At 39.6% G+C, this 19,052-nt stretch overlaps 1 protein-coding gene and 2 pseudogenes across 1 annotated transcript in view; 2 read left to right on the forward strand and 1 right to left on the reverse strand.

Annotated features, from left to right (window-relative positions):
- Positions 1 to 19,052, reverse strand: part of LOC148941321 (interferon-induced very large GTPase 1-like) — a 103,640-nt gene that overhangs the window by 83,353 nt on the left and 1,235 nt on the right. The gene's annotated exons all lie outside the window — the stretch shown is intronic.
- LOC148941323 (uncharacterized) lies at positions 6,301 to 8,674 on the forward strand (annotated as a pseudogene).
- On the forward strand, positions 13,315 to 15,733 carry LOC148941324 (uncharacterized; annotated as a pseudogene).

The following is a 19,052-nucleotide window of genomic DNA, read 5'->3' on the forward strand; positions in this document are numbered from 1 at the left end:
GGAAAGCTTTTATTACGATATGTCTGAAGAATCCATTAATTAGCTAGTGTCTACGTTACCGTATTCTAAGGAAGGGTATATAGTAAATTGGATACTGACATATTTGATAGATACGGAACCATTAGGGTACGCGCGGGCATCCCACCAATATTTGGCGCCGTCAGGGGCTCTCCCCGCTAGTAAGTGTTATAACACTATTTTTGCACCAATAAGTGGTGACACCCGAACTTTACCACACCTGTACCTTACCACACCAATACTGGTGGCAACGAGAAATGTCCTATCAGTAAACCTGATAGTAAAAGAATTCCTCGTTTTCGAAGAGACAAGTTAATTTATCCTACAGAGTAGCCTATTGTGATTACATATAAAGAGAAAAAATATGGAATCAATTAATAGAATTATCAAGATCTATAATGGGCTGTGCCTTGTTAGAATAATAATAAAAAAAAAATACCAATCAATATATCGCGCAACTAATTGAATGAATGAATGGTTTTTATTTCCCATCATAGATAACACAAGGTTACACAACGGAGTATTTAAAAAAAAAGAAAAAAAAGAGAAAAAGAAAACGCAATAAGAGAAACAACAAGACTTCAATAGCAATCTATATACAGCATACTAAACTGTTATTTAAATTAGCCTACGATAGCTCGGTACATATTATGATCAGGATTGAGCGAACACCGAAATCGAACGATTCGCTCAGTAGCTGCAGTAGTCGGGTCCACAACACTGTAATTTTTCAAAACTCTTTAGTTTCTCTCCCACGGCGGAACACTTAAAAGATACTTTGCATACTTATAGTAAACCCGACGGACTGAGCGCTTATCTGTTTCGGTGAAAAGAGACCAAAACGGCGAGAGTGACAGAACATGCGGGGTAACGAACACGGAATAGACCCATCCGAGCATGCGGTGGTTATACATACGTTTGCAGGGTAGAAGTAGTCCGTATCCTTTGCCTGCCTTTTCTGAAAAATGCTCAACCAGTACTTCACGAGTAAACCGCAGAACTGAAGCGATTGGCAGTCCAATTTAAGTGAGAGATGGCTTTGAGCTCACCGCAGTATCGCCTAGGAGCACGCTAATCGGGGTCAAATCTTTCGCGTTGCGATGAAAAACAACTACTTCACTTTTGGCAGCATTAAAAGCTAGCCCAATCTTAGCATATTCATCACTCAATATATTGTAGTTATCCTCAACCCTTGAAACAGACCTACTTACGTTAAGTATATCATCAGCGTAATTGATGAGCGACACGTCTATACCTAGATATATGCAGCACGTTTTGGAAGATTCTTGAGGGACGATAATACTGTTGTTGTATAGAGGAGGGGAAGTAATGGAGCCTTGCCGGATACCTTTACGGGCAGGTATAACTACGGTGGATACCACCATACCGCGATGAGTGGGGACTTTAATCTTCACTCTCAGCCTCCTATACATGCTCCTCCATACAACGACAACCGAACGGTCAACTCCGCGTTTACAAGCAGAACTAAGTATATGTGCGTGGATACCGGAGTTGAATGCTCTGCGCACATCGTGGCTTTCTTGAACAAGTGTATCATTATTATCGTGAGCACTGAGCAAAAGATTAGCTATCAACGAATGAACATGCTCGCGACTAGTACCACTCTTAAACCCGAATTGTGAATCGGGAGTATAACAAGCTTCACTTAGGTCACTGAAAACAAGCATTTCCATGAGTTTGCAGAATACCGGCGCAAAAGTTATCGGGCGGTATGATGAACAGTTCCTGGGATCATTCCCTTTTTTGGGAACTGGTGTAACGACGCCAACACAGAAAACATCGGGGACAAGACCGCAGTTAAAGATCATCTGGTACATAAGAGCAAGGTGATTTAACACATTATCACCCCCAATAGCCAGATGCATTCCACAAATATTATCATCACCTCGAGAATACTTCTTTTTCAGTTTAGATAGCATATGACGGATACTAGAGACAGTAACAACGAACCCGACACTTCGTTCATTTGACGCTAGGAGGGAGTCGAGCTCTTTTTCGAACTCTTTCTCGAGAGCCTTGTTCGTCGGTGAAATATTTATTCCAGTCACTGTCAATTGGCAAAATTTCTTCTTTATGAAATTTCGGACCCCTTTTCTTTTTAATATACTTCCAGACTGCATTTGGGTCATTTTCAAACACTTTGCAATTCTGGTCCATTATGTCAATCCGGTGTTTAGCAAGGGTCTTGGCAAACTGTCGCTTAGTATATAGCCTGATATCATTCAAGACACCTTGACGAGGGCGCCCGCACTCGTTCCATAGTGTATACCAGAATTTAGATCGACTACAAGACTCGGACAACTGTACATTCTGAGACCACTGTGGATTTTCACTTCCGATTCGAACTTTTCGTATCGGAACTGCAGCCTTTTCGGCACAGCGCAGGGTATGGGTAATTTCTGCACAGTAATTGTTCAGGAGTATCTGCTTCTCATTATCGGGAACAGGCGAACCTTGTTGAAGCAGTTGAAATGGGACCTTTATCTTTTCAAGTATATTATCATACACGGACTTGAAAAGCACAGAGTCGGCTTTTCCCCACTCAGATTTTACCACCCATTTACGGTGACATTCATCGGGCTGAGTAGGTTTATTAGTGATACAGAACACATTCGAGATGGGTAGGTGGTCGGAAGCACAGATACTTAGTTTTACCCTACATTTTCCGTTTGTCTTCACATCTGCAGAGCACAGCATTGAGTCAAGGGAGGATACAGAGCCGGAGTTGTGTACATACGTGTAGTCCAGGTCATTTTCAAGTACACGGAGACTTTCACAGGTAGCTACCAGAAACTGAGTTCTCGAGCTGTTGTCGCACAGGTTACAGTTCATGTCTCCGGTTACAATGCATGACAGATTTGCGTAACACATCCGTCAACTGCTCCACAAATCTGTCCACAAGCAACATTGAATCTTGCATCAGATTCATCGTCACGATAATCCGTGGGCATATAGACACAGAATAGAGCTGTATCAGCAATTCGGACACCGACGAAGAAATCAGACTGCTTTTACACGGAAGGTTTAAGACTTCTGCGTACCAGTATTGAAATACCACCAGAGGGTATACCTCTGCCAGAACGCTTTGCAGGAACACTGAATACGCTGGAACTGTCATTGACCTCAAGAAGCTGAAGTCCTTCTGTTGTAAGAAAGTGCTCCTGTAGACAGACTACGTCATATTCTTGTACTAATTGCTCAATCAGAGGAAGTTTAGCCAGAACTCCACCATTCATGTTACATGATACAACTTTGAGTTCAAGATGATTCATTGTTTTAACTCTGTCTGTGCTTCAGGGCATCTAAAACTGTAACAGGGATGGTTTGCCGAACCACACAGAGCACATTTGAGGGAGTTCTGGCAGGGATTGTCCTTTGAGCTGGAGTGTTTCCCAGCGCAACGGGAGCACTTTGGCGGATTTGGATATGTCTGCGCTGCGTCACCAAAGCCTTGCCACCTGGAGTACAGAAATGTCATACATTTGTATTCGTCATTGGGCAGCCAATCAGGTTCAATAATGGGGGGAGACTTGACTGCACTCTGTCGGTCTTCAAACGAATCAAACCTAAATTTCAATTACCAGGTTTCGCCTATTCTAGTAGTTTCGACACTTTTCGACACTAAACTGTGTAAGTCCTCTTCTGAAATACTAGCAGGAACGTGGCGAGTTATCCCGAAGAAAGACGGGCTTTTTACTCTTTAGTGTGCAAAAATATAAAGCTAATTGACACGCAGCAATTTATTGCGAGAAACCGGAAGTTACATGGATAGAAGAATGTCATTTAGACTGAAGAGGTATTTTGAAGTTAACGGAATTTTGAAATAATGTCAGACAGAGATAAGATTAACTCAAGACCGAGTGAAGCCCATAGAAAAAGTAGGAAAAAAGAAAGAAAGGCTAATATGGAGGCTTTTGAGAGAGAGCACAGAGAATATAAGGAAAAAATGCAGGCTGAGAAAGATGAAATTAGAAAGAATAGAAAAAAGGACGAAAGGGCTAGAGTAGCCTATAAAGAAAGAGACAATACAGATAGAGAACGAACAGATTCAGAAAATGAATTACGAAGAAATAATGACAGAAGGAATCAAAGTAGTCCGAGTAGAAGGAGCAGTGTTGAATTGAAATCCAGCAGGGGCTCGCGAAAAAGTACTCAAATAGATACGACACAACAAATATTAAATTTCATGAAGGAAGAGAGAATAGCAAGAAAACAAAAAGAGAAAGAGGATAGAGAAGAAGGAGAGAATATCAGAATAGCAAGAGCAAAAAAGGAAAAGGCTGACAGAATAGCCAGAGAACGAAAGGAAAAGACTTACAGGAAAGCCAGAGAACTAAAGGAAGAGGCTGATAGAATAGCCAGAGAACGAAAGGAAGAGGCAGATAGAGAGGATAGAAGAGAACTAATGCAAATAATTGCAGGGAAAAATTTCTAACGTATAAGAGAGCCGCATCGGTTAGAAGTCCGGAAAAATATACAACTTCGTTGACTACGGCGGGAGGTGGGCCAGCCCATAAAACAAATTGGGAGGCTGCGCCGCCCTGTAGGAAAAACGAAATATTTGATAAACGTGTTCGAAATATTGATAATCCACAGAAATGGGATGCAGAAGTAAAAAGACAAAATAATATTGAAAATAAGACGCGCAAACATGATTTTTCAGAAAAATTTGCAGAAAATAGTAAACTTGAGAACACTTTTAATGAATATGAGACGCTAACAAGTACAGGCCAAAATGAAACACTGATTGTACCAAAGAAAAATGAGACGAAATTTATTATACGCGCTTTTCCTCGCAAAGTTCGGGAAATTTTAGTACAATATGAAAAACCAAATGTCAAAATTCAGTTCCCATTTGATAACGAAATATTTGTTTCTGCGGTAAACGTAAAGAGAAATAAAAGAGAGAAGAGATATTAAGCGGAACTACAATAAAGAAAGGCAGTCAAAGATGGACACTGGAGTCCAATTCAGATCGCATGACGATTTATTTAATGCTACTACAAAAGAAAAGAAAACTGAAAGAGAGAAAAGAGATATTAAAGGGAGCTACGATGAAGTAATGCAGTCAAAGATGGTGGACACTGGAGTCCAAATCAAATTTAATGACGATTTATTTTGCGCGATGGAAAAAATTGAGAAAAGTGAAATAGAACAAATAAATGCAAAAAAGACACAAAATTTGAAGCTTCAGCCTGCAGTGTAGAAAAATAAAAATTATCTGGGCTGTGTCTAGCTAAAATAAATAATCGGGGCGGGGCGCACAAAGAGGTCCAAGACCCACTGGGAAAATTACAAAATTACAGTAAGAGGAAAAAACTTAGGAGGGAGGAGAAGACCCTTGACATATTAAGAGAAACTACAGATAACCATGACATAGAATTGACTTGTCAACAACGGGTTGGGGGAAAGTTGGGAGATATTGAATGTCGGATTGGAACAACTTGGGAAGGAATCTAAGATTAGGACTGTCAACTCAAAAGATATGTCGACCCTTTATGAGGGGGAGGAATCCCTTGGAGAAGATTCCCTGCGGGAAGTCGCAAAAGATACCCCTTTTCCTCAATGCACAACTAGCGGACAAGTTGTGATCCCTTTACCGAGGTTTTGCCTCTCTGATCTGGAGTCCTTGGGGGATACTCTTTCCCAGTCACTTCACATTTCACCCAAACCTTTGTCCATTAACCCTATCCGTAGTTGTTATTCTTCATGGGAATTGACAATTATTTCCGGCAAACCATATTCAGTATCTAAATTTCATCTTCAATTAGCATCAACGCATATTCTTCATTTGATTATCCCAGGGGAGGGAACCCAGATAAAAGGTGATTCATGGTTCAATTATTAGCACTATTAGCCACAGTGGAACTTTTAATCTGCTGAGGGTGAAGTAGTGAGGTGAATTAAAAGACAATACATTCATCCAGTAGTCAGGAAGCCACACAAGAAAAATGTTGATATTTAAGGTTTTGGGTTATCAGCAAGCAGTAGAAGGTTTGAGAAAGCAGTCTGATGTAATCGACCATGCTGAATACGAAAATCGACGTTATATAGTCGACAAGTGGGTGCAACATCGGGTTGGAGGCATCTATCCAACATGAATGTGCCTATCCTGGCGGTAGATCTCCGTGACATTTAAACATTTGCCTCTCAATTACTTGGACTATCTGTCTTGGCTTTTCTCTGTCTACAATTAGCCATGTCTTGATGCAACCTATGTAATCTATTGCAAAATACTTGATAACTTCAATTCCTCTGTACTGGGAAGCTTTCGAAGATTTTTGCACCGAATCCGACGACTTATCGTGCACTACTATTTTCGAAGAAATTGGGAACTTGAAAATTTCAAGAGAGGATACTCCCATTGATCAGATCCTTCAGTGTCTTAAGGAAAAACTTGCCACCTTATCCCCGTGGTTGGAAATGTTTAAAAATTCCCGTGCATGCTCAAAAACCCACAAGTTTTGGAAACAGTACAAAGAAATGATACTAATTTTGTGGCAGTTTTTGCATAGTGAAAGATCTGGTGACTGAGATGGCCACCTTACAGGAGTGGGCCAAATGCTTCCTCATTTAGTTGCATGTGGTCACTATAAATACGGGACTTGCTTGATTGAGTACCTGGCAGAGATGCAGAACTTACCCTCAGGGGTACATCAGATATTCTACGATGGACTGTTCAATGTGAAGAGGCGAAATGCCAAATTCAATTGTATATCCCCTGATCATGCGATAGAATCCACTATTAATTTGGATTCAAAAACAGAGGGTTGAATGATATGGGTTACCATGAATGAGTTGGCACTTATGAAGTGGACATTAACTCTTCCTTTTTGTGCCTCAGTCTCAGCTACATTCAGTGAGATGCTTCATATTGTACCTCAAAGTGAGTTTGACACCGCTCACCACGAAGACAACCCTTCCTTCATCCTGCGGCAGCAAATAGCTATTGATAAAGTGAAGTCTGTTCTAGAGTCCAGGCTCAATCCTTTTCGACGCAGTGATAACGATTTGCTCAATATTCATACTCTTGAGACAGCCGATAGTGAGATTGCTGACAGTCTTCTCGATGTGCGAGCTATTGGAAGCAAAGCGCTTGAGCGCTACTTGGATGGGGATAAAGCTGCTTTTAGCAAAGTGAAGGTCATGAATTATGAGCAGGCGACCCAGAAAAAGAAAATTTGGACTTTGAGTGCCGTAAATAGTCTCATCAATGTTGAACTTCAAACCGTCAAAAGGGTATTGGTGAGTGTTGACATTGCTGGCGACACAGGACTTCACCATCTGAGGAATTTGCTTTCTCATGAGCTTCTCTCATATGCACCTTCTATATTTGAGAGAAGTGCAATTTCTGGGAAGGTTGTACTTCGGTCAGGAACCAAGTCAGCTCTTCTGGAGTATTTGAAAGCAAAAAGTAGTTTGAATGAGTGGGCCGTTAACGTCGAGATTAGCAGTGAGTCGACTCACTCAAGGGTGGTAGACTTGATGCCGTACCTAAGAGGCCACCCGCCAACTGAATCGGAAACCATTGAGAGCTACGGAAAGCGAATATTTCCTACTTTTGTGTCTTTTAGCGGTGACATTAAAGAACTGCATGTCCTTGTAGATAGATATGATGGAATATTTGGATATTGTGACAAAGAAGGCAATATGATCTGCTTTAAGGACTGTGCTGGTTGCCACGAGAAGCAAGGATCTCCATAAAAAATTGCAGTATCTCTAGGTAAACACTCAAAGCTAGATGATTGGAACTCGACACTATCAAATTCCAAGGCAAAGGCAAAACTGATTGAACTTTTATTTGACGAATTCGAAAACTGAGTCCATGTGCTTCAAGCAGGTTTAACTGTCTACCTCTCTGAAGGCTTTCAAGACCGGATGAGAGTAGTGATGCTCAGCAGAAGTGGAAGTATTGATACAGACTTTGAACAGCGTTTGAGTTGTACCCATGAAAAGGCGGATACTAGAGTTGTGTTGCACACGTTGAACTGTTTGAAGAGGGGTATCGATATTGTGTATGTCGATCTGAATGACATATATATTGTTGTTCTTTTGCTGTATCATTATAAGCTATTCCTTGGATACCACTCAATTTGTGAAAAGCGGAAAGCCTTTGTGCGATTCCGTGAATATTCAGTGCCTATACACCAACTTTGCAGGAATTTGCCAAACCATCTAGTTTTATCAATCTGCCCTCTTCATACGCTTTCGGGCTGTGATACAGTTGGTTTTGTGTTCTCTAAAGGAAAAAGAGTGGTGGCTAAGGCTGTCGAGAAATGGGGACTGCAGGAACAGATTGCTTTGCTTGTGAAAGAGATAGAGAGGTCAAAGATAGATCCTTCTGTGCAAGAAAGTTTTCTTTGTATTTGAAAAAAAGTCATCGTCGCCGCATACGGTAAAGATCCACACCTCTTTACCTCTCTTGATGACTTGCGAGTACAGTTATACTCTCGAAAGCGGGAGCTTTGTGTCCACCCTTAAGGCATTCCCAGATGGTGTAGCCCCTGAGTACTGCTCGTGCAAGGGCTGTACAAAAAATTGTCCATGTGCGGGAAATAGACCTTGTGATTTACTTTGTGGCTGTGGTGGGAAAAGTTTGAATGCTTCTTCTATGCTCTATACTTATTTCTTCTAGTTCTATAATTTTTAAAGTTTCTTCTATCTATAATTCAGACTCAGATGGAAAAATTTGATATGCTGAGCTAGTATCTTTTAAAATTTTCTTGTTAATAAGTACATTACATGAAATAGTTAGCTGTTGCTATTAGAAGAGCATTCGAGTCTTTTTTGTTCATATTATTAGTAATTTCACTTAGGCATTAGCTTCAAGGTCATGTACGTAAATACTTCATATACGGGAAATAGACCATGCAACTTACTTTTTGGGTGTGGTGGGGGGAATGTATGAATGTTTCTGCTAGCTATAATTCTGACTCAGATGGATAAGTTTCATATGCTGAGCTATTATCTTATAAAGTTTTTTTGCTAATAAGTGCATTACACAAAATAGTTAGCAGTTGATATCAGAAGAGCATACCAGTTTTTTTTTATCATATTAATAGTAATTTCACTTAGGGATGAAAAGATTTATCTTCAAGATCAAAGATTAGTAAGTTTGGTATGCTGAGCTATTATCTTCTAAATTTTGTTTGTTAATAAGCGCATTACACGAAATAGTTAGCAGTTGTTATCAGAAGAGCATACCAGTCTTTTTTGTTCATGTTATTAGTAATTTCACTTAGGCATGAAAAGATATTTATCCTCAAGGTCATGTGCGTAAATTCCTGAGTTCATGTATGTACTAATGTAACTATCCGTTACTCGCCAAATGCTTGAATATTAGAGCGTTTTTTTTTGTTTTTTTTTCCTTTTTGACGAATGAAAACAATAAAATTGCAAGTTTCAAGGTCATCAGCGATGAGCCCAACTGTATAGCGATGGCACACATAATCAGCGGCATTAATTACCATAGGCTGCGTGATCACTGTTGAAAGTTTTTGCGAAGCATATTTTTAACAGCAAAAAAACATGATTTTTTTCGAATTTCTCAGACTAGCAACCCCCCCCCCCCCGCCCGAGTAAATAAAGCCCATATTCGTAATCAGCGCTATCGATTACCCAATATTCCTTTGTCAAACCTTCTGCTGCTCACTGATCACCCTCCTGTCACATTTTTGGTGAGTGCCTCCCTGACTACAGGCTATTAAAATGGCAAACTCTGTTACGTTTGAATTAAAAAAAAATTTTCTTGTTTGGGAAAGGCAAGAAACCTTCAAACGTTATGTTGAAGGAAAGGTATAATAGTGCCAAAACTTTTTGTCCCCAAAATATGGGTTCAACCGAAGAAGGACAGAAAAAAGTTGATTCATGGTTCGCTCAAAATTTTACTTCATTCCCTGTTCCCCTATCGTTTTCACAGGCCTGTGTATTTTCGGCCTTAGATTATTTCAAATTATGCCAAGGGACAATTTACATTTTAATTGAGAAGTGGGGTTGTTTCCAACGTTGGAAATTAAAAGGATAGTGCAACCAATTTTTCATGATGGTTGGCATCATCGAATGTGTCAGAAACTGATTCTCTGCTCCCCTCTAATGTAAATTCGTGAGAGCAAGAAAATTTGTATTTTTGATTGTGCTGCACACGATCATTTTCTGCGAATCTTGGAGACTTCAATTTTCAAAAGCTAATACGGATGCCATACGATAGAGACCATGGTGGTTCTACAGTAGAGACGTTTGGATGACGACGAATACTGAGCGAAGCGGTGGAAGCAGTCACTGGTGGAAGAAAGAAAATAAGATAAACAAGTTTGGTGATTTTGAGGTCAGTGTTATTTATTTTATGTTTTCTGTTTTGTGCTCTGATCCATGGCGTGATGGCGGTCATTTTTCTTAGGAGGGAGGTGTTGGGACCTTTGGCCCCTTTAGTCTCAGAAAAAATGTCCTTTTTATAATTTTAACTTCATTTATGTTAAATATCTAAATCCCAGGAAAGCTTTTATTACGATATGTCTGAAGAATCCATTAATTAGCTAGTGCCTGAAAAAGCTAGGTGAGCGATGACTCATACAGCTTAAATTCACAGCTTGAAAAGCTTAAAAGGATGCTGGGAATTTACTTTGATTCGGCCATTCATCTCCTTTTGTCAGAGGTGCGAACGCAAGGGCGCGTCTCAAAGTGTTTTTTTTTTAATTGTAAGAGTTTTTGGTTTTAGTTCTGTTTGAGTTCTGTTTTATGCGTGATTGAATACAGTAAGATGTTTTATACTATATAATATTTGACATTTTATCCTAGGTAGAGTCCAAGGAGATAGTTAGAAATATTAACGGTAACCCAGGACGAGTACCCTTCGCCTTAAAGGCTGCCCTTTGACCGTTCGATCGCGTTATCGTACCCTAAGGCAGGGTATATTGTAGGTTAGGTACTGACATACTCGATAGATACAGAACCATTGGGGTAAGCGCGGGCATCCCACTAATATTTGGCGCCGTCAGGGGCTTCCCCCACTAGTAAGTGGTATAGCACCATTTTTGCACCAATAAGTGGTGACACCCGAACTTTACCACACCAATAGGTAATATAACGAAAAAAATGGGCTTGATTAATGTTGAGCGTTTCGCTGGGTCAAAACTCAGGGATCATTCCCTGATGAAGCAAAATGATCAAGCATTTTGTTGTGGTAGGTGAGGGCTAGGGGGGATGGAAATGAGGCGAAAACTTCGTGTCCCTGACCTGTTTGTAACCCATCCAAATATCTTTGGGCTAAGAGGAGCCTAAGGTACAATAATGTTCCAGGATACTTCCCCATGCCCCTACTAAAAAAAGGAATAGGAGCCCAAAAGAGCCAACATTTTTTTTCGATTTGCTTAAATGTTTATATTCAAACGTCCCAGGGCTAAGGAGCCCTCAGTGTAGAAGAAGGAATAGAAAGAATATTGATTCTCCCAGAAATAGGGCCTGAAAGAGCGCCAGACAAGGGAGTAAAAGTATTTTCTTGGCCACTTCTTACGGAAGGAATGGCCATAGAAATACGGGGCAGACTTATTTGATTGGATATTGGAAATTCTAACGCCCCTTTTATGGTAAGAAATGACAGGGTGGCCTCCTGCCTTCCTACCATGCCTTTTTCTTCTACCCATCCCCTTGTAACCCCGTGGTATTGGATCCTGGGGGTGACGATAGTTTTGAGACAGTCATCTTAATGGTATGCTTCAAGGGTCAACATCACCCCTACAAGCCCAAGAGCAATAGGCCTTATTTATGCAAATTACCCGTACGGAAAAATTTCGATACAAAAGGCAGACATATTTGATTTAGTTATCTGTTCAGATGATTTCAAGTTGTCTGTAATACCCAGGCTTGGGATGCAGCTGAAACGTTCAGGTGGTGTGGTTGGGGGCAAGAAAACTTCAAATTTGGCGTAGGAAGGGGCAGCTGGAAGCTTAATAACTCCGATTCACCAATGTTTTTGCAAAATACTCCGCATATCCAGCATCATGGGACGGCTTTGAGGATCAAGTCAACACTTTCAAGAAAAGTTGAAGGGGAATGTACCTCTAGTTTTGACTTGGTGGAGGAAGAAGAAGAGAATGAAATAAAGATTTGGCTTACAACCTATTTAAAATCATCGGCACTATGAGCCCCCGTTGGACTAGAACCTGTTCCTTGTGAAGCAAATATGTACACCGAGAAACACCATGCATAACCAGGTTACCCATATAGAGTATATGCATTATCTCGAGAACAGCTTAAGGGATCAAATAGAAATATTTAGGGGTATTTAGGGAATAAATGGAGTTCAAATTTAGACTTGTGGACGGGGGGGGGGGTTCAGGCTAATCGAAAGAAACTATATATCCAGGTTGAAATTGCGTTCCTGAAACATCTCGGGATCGACTTGTGGGGATAAAGCTAAAATTCTTTCTCATTGTTGGAGGGAGGAGGAAAGCCTCCAAGTGTGGATTTAGAGGTAGGGGACATGGGGACTGAAAACTGAGCATCTCCCACTGACCTTAAATTATTATCACTATTAGCCACAGTGGAACTTTTAATCTGCTGAGGGTGAAGTAGTGAGGTGAATTAAAAGACAATACATTCATCCAGTAGTCAGGAAGCCACACAAGAAAAATGTTGATATTTAAGGTTTTGGGTGATCAGCAAGCAGCAGAAGGTTTGAGAAATAAGTCTGATGTAATCGACCATGCTGAATACGAAAATCGACGTTATATAGTCGACAAGTGGGTGAAACATCCCCATTTCTTTGAACTCCCTAAAAATCAATCTCCATCGAAAAATATTCCCTTAAAATGAATAAAAAATTCAAAACCGCTCCAAAATTACTTAGCTACAGCTCAAATCAAAGAAAATTGAATAATACTCAATATTCTTTTTTCAAAATTGTTTCATCTTTTGCCGTTCATATTTAATCCCTCAAAATCGACGAAAAAGATAACATAATTTATAGTGTTTTTGGTAAAATCTTGATCCATCTTGGAAATTTGCCTACATAATGCACATTTTTTATTAATGGATTCTGTAGGAAATTAATTTTTCTACAAAATGAGTGATCTGGAAATTCTCTAACCCTTTTCGTATTTGAACTATTAGCGAAGAAGCGGAGTGACACAATTTTTAGCTCGGATCGTGTTGGAGGCATCTATCCAACATGAATGCGCCTATCCTGGCGGTAGATCTCCGTGACATTTAAACATTTGCCTCTCAATTACTTGGACTATCTGTCTTGGCTTTTCTCTGTCTACAATTAGCCATGTCTTGATGCAACCTATGCAACCTATTGCAAAATACTTGATAACTTCAATTCCTCTGTACTGGGAAGCTTTCGAAGATTTTTGCACCGAATCCGACGACTTATCGTGCATTACTATTTTCGAAGAAATTGGGAACTTGAAAATTTCAAGAGAGGATACTCCCATTGATCAGATCCTTCAGTGTCTTAAGGAAAAACTTGCCACATTATCCCCGTGGTTGGAAATGTTTGAGAATTCCCGTGCATGCTCAAAAACCCACAAGTTTTGGAAACAGTACAAAGAAATGATACTAATTTTGTGGTAGTTTTTGCATAGTGAAAGATCTGGTGACTGGGATGGCCACCTTACAGGAGTGGGCCAAATGCTTCCTCATTTAGTTGCATGTGGTCACTATAAATACGGGACTTGCTTGATTGAATACCTGGCAGAGATGCAGAACTTACCCTCAGGGGTACATCAGATATTCTACGATGGACTGTTCAATGTGAAGAGGCGAAATGCCAAATTCAATTGTATATCCCCTGATCATGCGATAGAATCCATTATTAATTTGGATTCAAAAACGGAGGGTGGAGTGACAGGGATTACCATGAATGAGTTAGCACTTGTGAAGTGGACTTTAGCTCTTCCTTTTTGTGCCTCAGTCTCAGCTACATTCAGTGAGATGCTACATATTGTGCCTTAAAGTGAGTTTGACCCCGCTCACCACGAAGACAACCCTTCCTTCATCCTGCGGCAGCAAATAGCTGTTGATAAAGTGAAGTCTGTTCTAGAGTCCAGGCTCAATCCTTTTCGATGCAGTGATAACGATTTGCTCAATATTCATACTCTTGAGACAGCCGATAGTGAGATTGCTGACAGTCTTCTCGATGTGCGAGCTATTGGAAGCAAAGCGCTTGAGCGCTACTTGGATGGGGATAAAGCTGCTTTTAGCAAAGTGAAGGTCATGAATAATGAGCAGGCGAACCAGAAAAAGAAAATTTGGACTTTGAGTGCCGTAAATAGTCTCATCAATGTTGAACTTCAAACTGTCAAAAGGGTATTGGTGAGTGTTGACATTGCTGGCGACACAGGACTTCACCATCTGAGGAATTTGCTTTCTCATGAGCTTCTCTCATATGCACCTTCTATATTTGAGAGAAGTGCAATTTCTGGAAAGGTTGTACTTAGGTCAGGAACCAAGTCAGCTCTTCTGGAGTATTTGAAAGCAAAAAGTAGTTTGAATGAGTGGCCCGTTAACGTCGAGATTAGCAGTGAGTCGACTCACTCAAGGGTGGTAGACTTGATGCCGTACCTAAGAAGCCACCCGCCAACTGAATCGGAAACCATTGAGAGCTACGGAAAACGAATATTTTCTACTCTTGTGTCTTTTAACGGTGACATTAAAGAACTGCATGTCCTTGCAGATAGATATGATGGAATATTTGGATATTGTGACAAAAAAGGCAATATGATCTGCTTGAAGGACTGTGCTGGTTGCCACGAGCAGCGAGGATCTCCATACACATTTGCAGTATCTCTAGGTAAACACTCAAAGCTAGATGATTGGAACTCGATACTATCAAATTCCAAGGCAAAGGCAAAACTGATTGAACTTTTATTTGACGAATTCGAAAACTTAGTCCATGCGCTTTAAGCAGGTTTAACTGTCTACCTCTCTGAAGGCTTTCAAGACCGGATGAGAGTAGTGATGCTCAGCAGAAGTGGAAGTATTGATACAGACTTTGAACAGCGTTTGAGTTGTACCCATGAAAAGGCGGATACTAGAGTTGTGTTGCACACGTTGAACTGTTTGAAGAGGGGTATCGATATTGTGTATGTCGATGTGAATGACACAGATATTGCTGTCCTATTTGCTGTATCATTATAAGCTATTCCTTGGATACCACTCAAATTGTGAAAAGCGGAAAGTTTTTTGCGATTCCGTGAATATTCAGTGCCTATACACCAACTTTGCAGGAATTTGCCAAACCATCTAGTTTTGTCAATCTGCCTTCTTCATACGCTTTCGGGCTGTAATACAGTTGGTTTTATGTTCTCTAAAGGAAAAAGAGTGGTGGCTAAGACTGTCGCGAAATGGGGACTGCAGGAACAGATTGCTTTGCTTGTGAAAGAGATAGAGAGGTCAAAGATAGATCCTTCTGTGCAAGAAAGTTTTCTTTGTATTTGCAAAAAAGTCATCGTCGCCGCATACGGTAAAGATCCACACCTCTTTACCTCTCTTGATGACTTGCGAGTACATTTATACTCTCGAAAGCGGGAGCTTTGTGTCCACCCTTAAGGCATTCCCAGATGGTGTAGCCCCTGAGTACTGCTCGTGCAAGGGCTGTACAAAAAATTGTCAGTGTGCGGTAAATAGACCTTGTGATTTACTTTGTGGCTCTGTTGTGAAAAGTTTGAATGCTTCTTCTATGCTCTATAATTAATTCTTCCAGTTCTATAATTTTTAAAGTTTCTTTTATCTATAATTCAGACTCAGAGGGAAGAATTTATATACCGAGCTAATATATTTTAAAGTTTTCTCGTTAATAAGTACATTAGATCAAATAGCTGGCTGTTGCTATTAGAAGAGCCTTCCAGTCTTTTTTGTTCATATTATTAGTAATTTCACTTAGGCATTAGCTTCAAGGTCATGTACGTAAATATTTCATTTGCGGGAAATAGACCATGCGACTTACTTTTTGGGTGTGGTGGGGGGAATGTATGAATGTTTCTGCTAGCTATAATTCGGACTCAGATGTATAAGTTTCATATGCTGAGCTATTATCTTATAAAGTTTTTTTGCTAATAAGTGCATTACACGAAATAGTTAGCAGTTGCTATCAGAAGAGCATACCAGTCTTTTTTTATCATATTAATAGTAATTTCACGTATGGATGAAAAGATGTATCTTCAACATCAAAGAATAGCTAGTATCTTGCCTCAGACCTTGCGACTTACGTTGGGGCTGTGAGGGGGGGGGGTGTATGAATGCTTCTTCTGGCTATAATTTGGAGATGGATAAGTTTGGTATGCTGAGCTATTATCTTCTAAATTTTGTTTGATAATAAGCGCATTACACGAAATAGTTAGCAGTTGTTATCAGAGGAGCATGCCAGTCTTTTTTGTTTATGTTATTAGTAATTTCACTTAGGCATGAAAAGATATTTATCTTCAAGGTCATGTGCGTAAATTCCTGAGTTCATGTATGTACTAATGTAACTATCCGTTACTCGCCAAATGCTTGAATATTAGAGCGTTTTTTTTTTGTTTTTTTTTCCTTTTTGACGAATGAAAACAATAAAATTGCAAGTTTCAAGGTCATCAGCGATGAGCCCAACTGTATAGCGATGGCACTCATAATCAGCGGCATTAATTACCATAGGCTGCGTGATCACTGTTGAAAGTTTTTGCGAAGCATATTTTTAACAGCAAAAAAACATGATTTTTTTCGAATTTCTAAGACTAGCACACCCCCCCCCCCGCCCGAGTAAATAACGCCCATATTCGTAATCAGCGCTATCGATTACCCAATATTCCGTTGTCAAACCTTCTGCTGCTCACTGATCACCCCCCTGTCACATTTTTGGTGAGTGCCTCCCTGACTACAGGCTATTAAAATGGCAAACTCTGTTACGTTTGAATTAAAACTTTTTTTTCTTGTTTGGGAAAGGCAAGAAACCTTCAAATGTTATGTTGAAGGAAAGGTATAATAGTGCCAAAACTTTTTGTCCCCTAAATATGGGTTCAACCGAAGAAGGACAGTATTTTTCTTGAAAGCTTGGAACTTATGTTTTTAAGCTTTGAGATCCAGGCAAGTCGTATCCAGGAGGATGTTAGGGGGTTTGACCCCCTCCCCCCGAAATATTTGTTCGACTCGTAAAAACGTAATAAAAATGAATATAAATAACTTTTTTATACGTTTTTGAAATTCTCCCCCCCCCCTAAAAAAAATCTTGATTACGACGCTGGGTCCAGGGGACACTTATGCACAGAAAATGATCGAACGATGTTTCCTCCGGAAACAGTCTAGTTGTTTTTTTTTTTTAGATCAGCTCGTAATACTTTTGTTCAGCCCTGTTGATTCACTTGGAAATTTTTTTTTTTATACTTTAGACTCGATGACTAATATTTGGGACACACATGAATAAAACATTAAATATTCTCTCTACAATCATCTATTAAATGATGTTCGTTAGGCCCCTACACAGACAATAAATTTGAAACTTATTTTCGTTGTATCGGTTTGGGAAAATCGAAAATAGGCCAAATGTTTTTTTTCGTCTCATTCAGCTTGTCAATACATTATCCTCCAGTCGTCTCACGGAGGTTTAGCATTTGCTAAAACTCCTGTGGACGAGCCTTTTTTATAGACTAGCCAAGGGCATGCAGACAGGGCCAGATAGACGTAAATGAAAACAAACTATTTCAAAGATTGGTTGTATCTATATCTGATACCTGAAACTGGGCCAATGAATTTTTTTTTCTCATGTCGGCTTAGATTTGCAGCAAATATAGGCAGAATCAAAGGGACATCAATAAAGACAAAACTTGAGAAATTTTTTTTTGCATTGATTAATCGCATAAACAGGCGTAAATATGTGTTCGTTCCTAAAACTAAAATTTCCTAAGATTTTTCGGTAACGGTGCGTTATCTGGTCACTTTTATATCTATGTACAAGGAAACCAGTCACGAAAACCCCGCCAGACGGGTTAATTGCAAGAGACCGCTATAGAGAAATGCAATGCAACGCGTGGTTTTCCTTGCGTTTACGATATTTAAACTTTTATTTTTTGGTGTTTAGGGGGGGGGGAGTAACTTGGTTAGGTTAAGCATTTAATATATGCTATGCTTTACCCCCCCCCCCCAGCCCCCTAATGTGCAAATATATAGCCCAAATTTGTTTATAAACTATTATACATTCATCCTATTTCATTTCATTAGAATTAACCAAACTTGACTTTTTAGAAGTGGCCATATAATGCACCAGTACCGATTTTTCTTTTGATCGTTTCAAAATAATTTAGTGCAGTATCACATCTTTGTCAGCAATGTCGTTGAACAGTAAAATAAATAAGCAAAACTAATTAGCTAATTCGATACTAATTGTCTCTTGTAAAAATTCAAACATTAACGACAAGTTGATTTTAAACGACGACTGCTCTTATAAAGTGAAGGTACACGCTATTAAGTAACTTCTTGTATTTAGACTTTTACTGATTTTTCACCCAAATTTTTTTCTTTATTTGGCGCCCTCTACTATCAAAAACTGTGTAACTGCATATGGCGGTCTTTTTCTTTAAAATTTGGATTCACGATTTTTCATAATCTCTATGGTTTATGTAAGTTTCCACTTAACTAATTCAAACGATCAGATTTCGTTGTCGAAATACTAATTAGTATTTCGTGATAAGCTGAACTCATAGCCATCCTTAAAAAATCATAAAATCCCATGATTCATTTAATAGCACATCAACATCAAAATAGCCCAACACATTAAATGACATGTATATATGGGTACTTAAGGATTAAACGTACTCTTTTATATACTGTATATGGAATGTCGAACTGGAGATGCTACAGATACCCCCCAGACTGGTTATTTCGAGGCCGCTATTAGGAATTGGAATGCAAATAGTAGTTTTCATTACGTTTACGGTATTTAAACTGTTGTTTTTTGGGGCTTAGGGGGGGGGACGGTACCTAGGTTACGTTACGTATTTAATATATGGTATGCCTTACCCCCCCTCTAATGTGCTAATATA

Source organism: Artemia sp. Qi Xiang Cuo, chromosome 18 (assembly GCF_049724085.1).
Source record: "Artemia sp. Qi Xiang Cuo chromosome 18, ASM4972408v1, whole genome shotgun sequence".
NCBI lineage: Eukaryota > Metazoa > Arthropoda > Branchiopoda > Anostraca > Artemiidae > Artemia > Artemia sp. Qi Xiang Cuo.